This window comes from Rhipicephalus microplus, unplaced genomic scaffold, assembly GCF_043290135.1.
Source record: "Rhipicephalus microplus isolate Deutch F79 unplaced genomic scaffold, USDA_Rmic scaffold_14, whole genome shotgun sequence".
NCBI classification, from domain to species: domain Eukaryota; kingdom Metazoa; phylum Arthropoda; class Arachnida; order Ixodida; family Ixodidae; genus Rhipicephalus; species Rhipicephalus microplus.
Window position 1 is genome coordinate 27001030 of NW_027464587.1, and position 9952 is coordinate 27010981.

Genomic DNA, 9952 nt, shown 5'->3' on the forward strand with positions numbered 1-9952 from the left:
ATTACGGAGTGTTCAGTGGAAGTTGGAGGCAGGGTAGTTAGACAGGACACTGGCAAGTTTTCCCAGGAAACGAAGAACCTAATTAAGAAGCGTCAAATCTTGAAAGTGACAAGTACAACAGACAAAATAGAACTGGCAGAGCTTTCGAAGTGTATTAATAGACGTAAGGTATGCGATGTAAGAAGGTATAACATGGAGAGAATTGAACACGCTCTGAAAAACGGAGGAAGTGTCAAAGCATTGAAGAGGAAACTTGGGATAGGCAAAACTCGGATGTATGCACTATGGGACAAAGAAGGCAAAATAACTACCAATATGCATAGGATAGTTAAAATAGCGGAGGCGTTTTACAGAGATCTGTACAGTAGCCGAGACAACCACGACCTTAATACTATAAGAACTAGCAGTAACCCCGATTACATCCCACCAGTAATGATAGAAGAAGTCAGAAAAGCTTTGGAGAGCATGCAAAGGGGCAAAGCTGCTGGTGAAGATCAGGTAACATCAGATCTGCTGAAAGATGGAGGACAGAATGTGTTAGAAAAACTAGCCACCCTGTTTACGAGGTGTCTCCTGACGGGAAGAGTACCAGAGTCTTGGAAGAACGCTAACATCATCTTAATACATGAGAAAGGAGATGACAAGGACTTGAAGAATTACAGGCCGATCAGCTTGCTCTCTGTAGTATACAAGCTATTTACAAAGGTAATTGCTAACAGAGTAAAGAAAACATTAGAATTCAATCAACCAAAGGAACAAGCAGGATTTCGAACAGGCTACTCAACAATTGACCACATTCATACTATCAATCAGGTAATAGAGAAATGCTCAGAGTATGACCAACCCCTATACATAGCCTTCATAGATTACGAGATGGCGTTTGATTCAGTAGAAATATCAGCCGTCATGCAAACACTGCGGAATCAGGGCGTAGATGAAGTATATATAAACATGCTGGAAGACATCTACAGGGGATCAACTGCTACCATAGTGCTTCATAAAGAAAGCAACAGAATACCAATCAAGAAAGGTATAAGGCAGGGGGACACAATTTCCCCAATGCTTTTTACCGCGTGCTTACAGGAGGTTTTCAGAAGCCTAGAATGGGAACAGTTAGGGATAAGAGTCAATGGAGAATACCTTAATAACCTGCGCTCCGCCGATGACATTGCATTGCTGAGTAACTCAGGGGACGAATTGCAACTCATGATTACGGAGTTAGACAAGGAGAGCAGAAAGGTGGGTCTTAAAATTAATCTGCAGAAAACGAAAGTAATGTACAACAACCTCGGCAAGGAGCAGCGCTTCGAGATAGGTGATACTGCACTTGAAGGTGTAAAAGACTATGTCTACTTAGGGCAGGTAATAACCGCAGAGCCTAACCACGAGATTGAAGTAACTAGAAGAATAAGAATGGGGTGCAGCACATTCAGCAAGCACTCTCAAATTATGACAGATAGATTGCCACTATCCCTCAAGAGGAACATATATAACAGCTGTATCTTGCCGGTACTTAGCTACGGAGCAGAAACCTGGAGACTTACAAAGAGGGTTCAGCTTAAATTGAGGACGACGCAGCGAGCAATGGAAAGAAAAATGGTAGGTGTAACCTTAAGAGACAAGAAGAGAGCAGAGTGGATTAGGGAACAAACGGGGGTTAAGGATATCATAGCTGAAATCAAGGAGAAGAAATGGACATGGGCAGGGCATGTAGCACGTAGACAGGATAACCGCTGGTCATTAAGGGTAACTGACTGGATTCCCAGAGAAGGGAAGCGGGTTAGGGGGAGACAGAAGGTTAGGTGGGCAGATGAGATTAAGAAGTTTGCGGGTATAAATTGGCAGCAGCAAGCACAGGACCGGGTTAACTGGTGGAACATGGGAGAGGCCTTTGTCCTGCAGTGGACGTAGTCAGGCTGATGATTATGATGATGATGATATATAAGCACAGCCGTCCAGCGGACATTCCAAGTACTAAACGAGAGGTGGCACACGCACACTTTCTTACGGCTTGCGCTTCGGGTCTACTTCCTTTCCCTCCTTTAACCACCTCGAGTTCATGGTATATACTAGTTCACTGTATTCATGGCACTGCGGCCCAATGCTCGTTAACCATTTCTAAAACCAAGGAGGTTACGCCCAGCGAGTAAAACATAGCAACCTTTTCCTGTCAGATAGACCTCAATGTACATGTCAATGGCTGCTAATGGGAAATGAGAGACAGGAGAATTCGGCTTTTACTTTCTTACGGGTTGCGCTTCGTATCTACTTCCCACATTTAACCACCTCGAGTTCATGCTATATACAAGTTCATTGTATTCATGGCACTGCGGCTCAACGCTCGCTAAACCTTCCTAAACTAAGGAGGTTACATCCAGCGAGTATAACGTAGCAACCCTTTCTTGTCAGACAGTGCTCAATGTGCATGCCAATGGCTGCTAATGGGAATTGCAGCGCGTGTGTTTACTAGAAGCCAAATGCTCCTGTCTCCCATTCCCCATTAGCAACCTTTGGCATGTACATTGAGCAGTATTTTTTATTGTTCAACAACGCACAGAAGAAATCTCTCACTGGCACCACCTTGCAGGTCAAGATGTTATACTTGTTACACACTACAATGGCTACGAGGGATGAAAAGATGCCGCTATAAGGAGCTTCGTTCCTAAAATTTCCTCATCTTTCGCCGAGACGCGCAAAGCTGGGGCAGAGCAAGTCTAGTTCACAATGATTTGTCCAGGTTTCAATAGGCACACGTTCACTCACACACCCATGCACAAAATGTACACGCGATCATTTTGCAATTCACGAGCATTGGCTAGGTATCTATCGGGTTCCATTGAGAATAACTTCGCAATCACAGCACCGATTACCTTGTTTCTCTGAATAAGCAATTTGCCTAATTGGCATATTTGAGGCTCCATCTCACTTATGTTGCACCTTATGGTAGTCAAATAACTGAAAAAACTGAATTAGCACTAAATTAGGCTCAGTCCTAGTTAGTAATAAACTAACCTCCGCACATTTTATCTTGAACGGCATGACTAGGCACACAAGAAACTCAGCTCGGCTTGAATTAAATACAGCGCGCTTTCATTACCAAGGTTACGCGTAGCTAATTAGGTTTTACAATGCTCAACAGTGCTTCATAAAGCTTTCCTATGGGCACGATGGTTTAGCTAGGCCCAGCTGTTCTTAGTTTTGCTTGACGCCGCCGCTGCGCCAGCATGATCATGGCATCTCTACGTCATGAAAAGGACAAGCGGTTGAGCAATCACCGAAGCTGTAAAGAGGGAAAAAATGAATACGCTTGGCTGCCCTTTCTTTCTTTTACGATGCAGTCGGGCAGCGTTTTATTCTTTTTTTGTGCGTAGAACGACTCTCATATAACATGATCGGTTTCCGTCCCGGGCTGTCGACTCAGGACGCCATGCTCCTAATCAAGCACTAGTTCATACAGGTCAGCCCAGTGCATACGAGAGTGCTCCTAGTTCTTGACGTCAAAAAAGCTTTTGACCACATAGATCATAAGGCCATCCTCGAGGTCCTATCCACGCTGGGTCTGGGTGAGAGGCTTTTCCGCATATTCAAGTCGTTTCTTAATGGTAAACAAGCGAGCCTCACACTAGAAGAACGAAAATCTAAGTTGGGGGCACTGGGCAACAGAGGCACCCCACAAGGAGCTGTGCTCTCACACATCTTACATACCTTAGCAATGACCAGAGTTGCGAGGAATTTGGAGCGGATTAAAGGTGTACACTTCGCAATATATGTCGACGATATACCCATATGGAGTGCCAATGGAAACATAGGCCAAACGGAGACTAGACTTCAGGAGAGTGTAGACATCGTGGAAACGGGGCTAAATTGTTCGACGGCGATGTCAGAACATTTGGTCATAAAAAATTGAGGTAGGTGTCCAAGACCCAAGGGATATGTCCCAAATGAGGAACCCAAGATTACCTTGCGCTGCCACTACGGATCCGCGATTAAGCAAGTAAAAAAAATTAAAGTTCTAGGCTTCTACACAGAAGCCGGAGGTAGCAACCTCACTACCATTCAGCATCTTTCCAAAACACTGACCAAGTACTCAGGCTTCTAAAGAGAATCACCATCCGACAGAGGGGCCTTTGTGAGGACAGTGCTCTAAGGCTACTGCATGCCTTCGCTCTCTGTCACTTCACCTACGTGTCAGATCTCCTTCAATGGTCGCAGGTCGAACTGAATAAGCTCAACACCATTATCAGAAAGTTAGTCAAGGCTGCTCTAAGTATACCCAACAGTGCGCCGAACGAGAAACTCGTGAGCTTAGGCGTGCACAATACTATGCAAGAAATTGCTTAAGCACAACAGACCGCGCAGCAGGAAAGACTAACGAGCACACGTGCGGGTAGGCTGATACTCAGGGCGATCACAGTCCCCAATAGATCGAAGAAAACCAAGGAGGTCGAACTGAACGCGAAGCTTAGAGACGTGATCAGAACCACTCTTCTGCCTAGAAACATGCACACGAAACACAATGTCAGCAGGCGAAAAGTGAGAGCGAAAGCTTTATTGAAAGACATCGAACAGGTAAGACAGCAGACTTTCATTGTGGACGCAGCCTGGGTGAAAGGCCAAGAGGCCTACACGTCTGTGGTGGTCGCACAGCCAGGGAGAGGTACGGGACGCCCTGACTATACTCACTGAAGATTCCATGGTTGCGGAACAAGCCGCGATTGCTTTCGCAACCAGTAACAGAAAATGGCCATATGTCTATAGCGATTCCAAAGCACCAACTACAAGCTTCGACAAGGGCTATGTAACTGAAACTGTGGTCAAACTTATGAAAAAAGTCAAACCTATCGATACTAAAATTTGATGATTTCCTGCTCATATGGAACAAGTGGATGAAACTCGGGTCAACCTCAATGAGGTGACAAAGACCTGGCACGAGGACTCGCTTGCTGTGCCGGTCAGACCCGATCTGACAGCCACTACCATTCCGGGGGCTATAAAGATTATTTAATCACTTACAACGACATCACAAAGTGTTATTACTTGGAGCGTAGGTGATTCCCACTGCCTCACGCAAAATTTAACAGGGCTAAGGCAGTCACTCTACGTTTACTGCAAACCGGAACTTACCCAACTTCGTTTTTTCTAGATAAAATTCTCCCTGACAGTGAAACTCAAGACAAGGGTGAAGCATGTGACGGCATTATTGAGATCAGACACATGCTGGCGGGCTGTCCCGTGACTCTCGCCAACCCCGAAGAACAATGGCTTTACTCGCAGACGTTGGTGCGAAGCACGTCTTATGAAGACCAAGTATGGGCAGTTCAGAAGGTCCACGAGGACGCTACAAGGCTCAGCCTGACGGTACGGACATGGACGCGGCCCGCCTTGGTCTGAAAAGACCGGCCTTAAGGACACAAATAAAGTTTTGTGAATGAATGAATTCTTTGTCATAGAATCGGTGAACAACTAACCTCTTTAACGTTACAACTCGCCCCTCCACAGTGGTCTAGTGGCTAAGGTACTCTGCTGCTGACCTGGAGGGCGCGGGATCGAATCCCGGCTATGGTGGCTGCATTTTCGATAGAGGTGAACATTTTGGAGACCCGTGTGCTCAGATTTGGGTGCACGCTAATGAGCTCCAGGTGGTCAAAATTTTCAGAGCCCTCCACTACGGTGTCTCTCGAAATCATATGGTTGTTTTGGGACGTTAATCCTCACATATCAATCAAATCAACGTTACAACTCACCGGTCTTATCACTGTCACCGTCGACGATGAACGGCAACACAGCAAGCCACGTCTTTAACAATTTTTGTTTACTTTTTTTCTTTCTTGCCGCGACGCATTTTTTGACATCGCGGGAGATTCAAAAAGATAAAAGTCAAGCAGCAGGTGGTGGAAGACAAGTGAAATAAACACCGATATTCGTGAAAGCTGTATCTGGAGACGAGTGTCTGTAAAACATGAAAGCTACTTTCACTACATCATCAAGCACAGGAAGTTCTCACAATGTTCACAAGCAGATGGTAGATCGTTCACTTGCCACGCAAACGAACCAGTCTCGATCCCACTCGTACCCAAACAAACCAGGTTCAGTCCCGACTTCACCAGGTTTTTTCATCATTAGTTAATTTTGAATCGTTCTCGGAGTTTGGGTCACGCATAACATGATTTTTTGGTTCGCAATCAACGACGCAAATGCCGACTCCGGAATTTCTGTGAAGCGAGCTCTTTAACGCTATTGCGTTAATACAATTAACACCTACACATAGTCTTCATAGAGTACCAGAGGGCATTCATCCGGCGTAAATATCAGCAGCCATGCACCCCCCAACGGGATCAGGGCATCGATGAAACCTATACAATGTAAGGACAAAAGTGAAATGAACACTCATCAGCAGGAACGACGACACGAGGATTTTTTGCTTGAGGGGCACCCACATCTACCGAGTTCTTTCAAGGAGGCAGGGAACATATGCGTTGTGATTTGGCTATGCTCGCTTTCTTTTTCTTTTAGTGTTCTTTTTTTTTGGGGGGGGGGGGGGCAGAGTGGGCCATTCTGAATAGCATTGTTTATAGGAAAGTCGCCAGCCCCGAGTTTTACGCCCGTATTCACAAACGCTCCTCGACTCGACCCTTCACTCGAAACGTTCCTTGAGTGACGTTTTCCCATTCACAAATCGCCCTTCACTTGAAACGCTTCCTTCACTGGAGAAAATCTTGAGTGTTTTCTCGAGATTGTCAAGGAAGCGATTGAGCTATTTTGAATCGTCCCTCGAGTGAAATTTCTGCGCCAACATCGCGTACATGGCGGAGCTTTGACGGCGTTTCTAGATCAATTAGGCTGCCACTTTCGCGTTCTTTCCACAATAATGATACGCGTTTACAACGGAGCTGTCTTCGAATGGTTCGGCAACGGCTACTCTGGCGCCGGGACAGGTTGGCGTGGTGTAAAAAGGAGCGCTCACCAGTGCGATGATGTGTTGTGTTCCGTGCATGAGTCAGTGGATTACCTGCTTTCGGGTGTGCGTTTACTCGTCGTGTGAGTGCTCCAAGACTTACTGCGGATACCAGTGATTTCAAGTGTTTCGATGAAGCTCGCACACATCAGTTCAAGCTTGGTGTAAAAGCTTCACAAGCAAGCAGAGAGGAAATATAATAGCAAACTTTGGATGCACTGCATTCACCGTACTCTTGAGTGGCTTCCTCTCCGGTGAATTGTTGCTACCCTAGCCGAAATATACGCTGAAGCATACCTTCGTTAGATGATTATCTGTATCAACGAGAGGGTAAGTTCCCCTGTTTCTTTTTTTTTCTGTTCATTTTTCCCTCATGTAGGTCAGATCAATATTTCAGACACTCTAGGAAAAACAAAACACAATGCAATTGGGCCCAATGAGTGTGCTGTTGTTGCTACTATGCGTGAAACATAGCTTTTATATACAGTGTCTATGCAGCTCACAATACTGATGAACAAACAAACTGAGCTTTACGGAATGAAGCAGGAGTTCATGCTCTGTGAAACGTGCATTCACGCAAGAATGCATGGCGTATCGTATAAAAACGCAAGCATATGAAATAGAAATACAGCAGATACATTATAAGGTTGCTTTTTCATTATTGAGCCCCCCCCCCCCCAAACATATTGCTGGAACCGCCACTGAGTAATGCAGCTAGATAATGGAATCACATGACCATATGTCTGGCCAGATGGCCAAGTGCCTGAGCCAAACATGAGTCAAAATATTCAAAACTCAATAACTCAACTATGTCTGTTCTTTAACGCAAGAAATAATAATAAATGTGCACACCAGAGGAAGTAAAGAAAGATGCGGCTTTGGTGTCCTAGATATTACGCTTTTCTAATATTATATCTTGTGTGTTTTGTGCAGAAGCCAAGCCGCCGACAGAAGAACAAGGAGGAAAGTTCTCCCAAAACGTAGCATATTAGCAATGCATTGCAGAGTTTGCACGACTGTATACAAAAGGACAAATTTCCAGTGAATGCATCAGCACCACTGCATTAAGCACGTCATGGTGTCTACTACCTCCATCTCATTTATAATGTCCTACGAGCTCGAACTTTATCAAGACAGTGTGTCAGCTACATATGCTTGATTGATGGACACTTTGCAGTTGCACTCTTGTGTTTGCTTCATTGCTCTGCATCAGCCACATGTAATAGAGGTTTATTTTGCCATTCGCGTTTTCAGCTTTGTTCATTTATTCATACATAAATATCGTCATGTTTGTCTTTTCAGGATGAGACAGGACCACAAAAATCACTTCTGTAATTCTCCAGGAAAGCAGTTTTACAAAAATCAAACTTGTTTTATATGCAGCAGCACCACTCCCCTTCCACGAAACTGAGATGACATGGCTCCAACGTGCCGACATGATAATGTTGCGACAATAGCGTATATTTTATTTACAGGGTTCTGCCCAGATGTATCCGCAATGAAAGCAACACTCTTGAACATTTTTCATCAATTTGTTGCACTGGTCTTCATTAAATCAGCAGAGTAAAATAATCTGCTTCTTGACGAAACTTTCTTCAAGCTTCAGAGAACCCACACGGTCGTTTTCACGGCATAACAGCGCCGAAATTCAGAAGCAGCTTCAATTTTATGATTTCTAAAAGAATAAAACTTCTCCCTTAAATTATGTACTGCCGACTCATTGGAATGCAGCCCAGACAGTACGATCATTTTCAAGAGATATTCTCAGCAGTCATATTCTAAAAACACCAGCCAATACGCCAATTTAATGTGATATATAGTAAAGATTACTCACTCCACCGCGTTATCCGCTTGGTGGCTACACTAGTGACCAGAAGACTCTCAGCAGAGCTAAAGTAGACAAAACAAGAAACCGTCTGTTGTGCTTCCTGTAACCACTCACGTAGTCCGTTAGTCAGCCGGCGAAAGAAGGGTCCCAAAGAACACACACGCAGACACTACCGTAAATAAAAACTGCAATTATCAGATCCAAACGAGATGAAATATACTAAGCTCGTAGAAACGTTCTGCAGCAGACGAAATGCCATCAGCTGTTCGTTGAGCTGCCTGGGGGCGACCACCCCGATCTGGTGGTCTATTGACAGTGCTGAGTAGATGGTACAGTGCTGAGTAGATGACTGGTAGTTGATCTTCCCTCAGTAAAGCTGTGCTGACGAGGACGCAAAGGATTGTTGTCAAGTAAGACCACATAAATCAGCAATAAAGTGTTCTGTAGGTTTAGCATAGGTGCGCATAATCGACACTGGTCCATATTTGGATAAGATAAGCATCTGCCAGAAGTTAAAGAAGCCTGAAAAAAATTTGCCAAGTACTATAGAATTTCGGCTGGAAAGAGTTTCAATGACTCCATCGATATGCCATCTGCACTCACCCTTTTTACAGCGACACCTGTTATGAAATCAGAATGCGCGTCATCCGCGGCGCCATAGATATCTACCGCCGCCGCCGCCGCCGCTGTGGCCAGCGGTGGCCGTAACCAGTATTGCATGAAAAAAAAAAAACTGGAAGATCCCACGTACAGGGGGAATCGATGATATGCGAAGCACGAATGAGAAATGTTGATATGTCCCTTTAAAATCAGCACAACTTTGCAAGGTGGAGGTAAATGATGCCGTAAATGACTTCCGTGTCATAATTATCATGTTTGATTGTGTCGTTTATTTTCATCATCTAGTAAGGTCACGTGATACCAAATTTGGTATATGTGGAGCCAGCGAAATGGCGGCGAGCACGCTATGAGCGTGGTATGTTGTCATGTTCTTACATGACACGTGCGTGTGGATTATCATGTCTGCACCAGTCATACATTTTGTCATCCTATGGCTTTACTAACATCGAATTTGGTATATCTGGAGCTTTCCAAAGAGCCGCGAGCGCATCATGAAGGGTCAAATATACCCTAATGTAGCGTTGACGGGAACACTGGGCACAGTGACG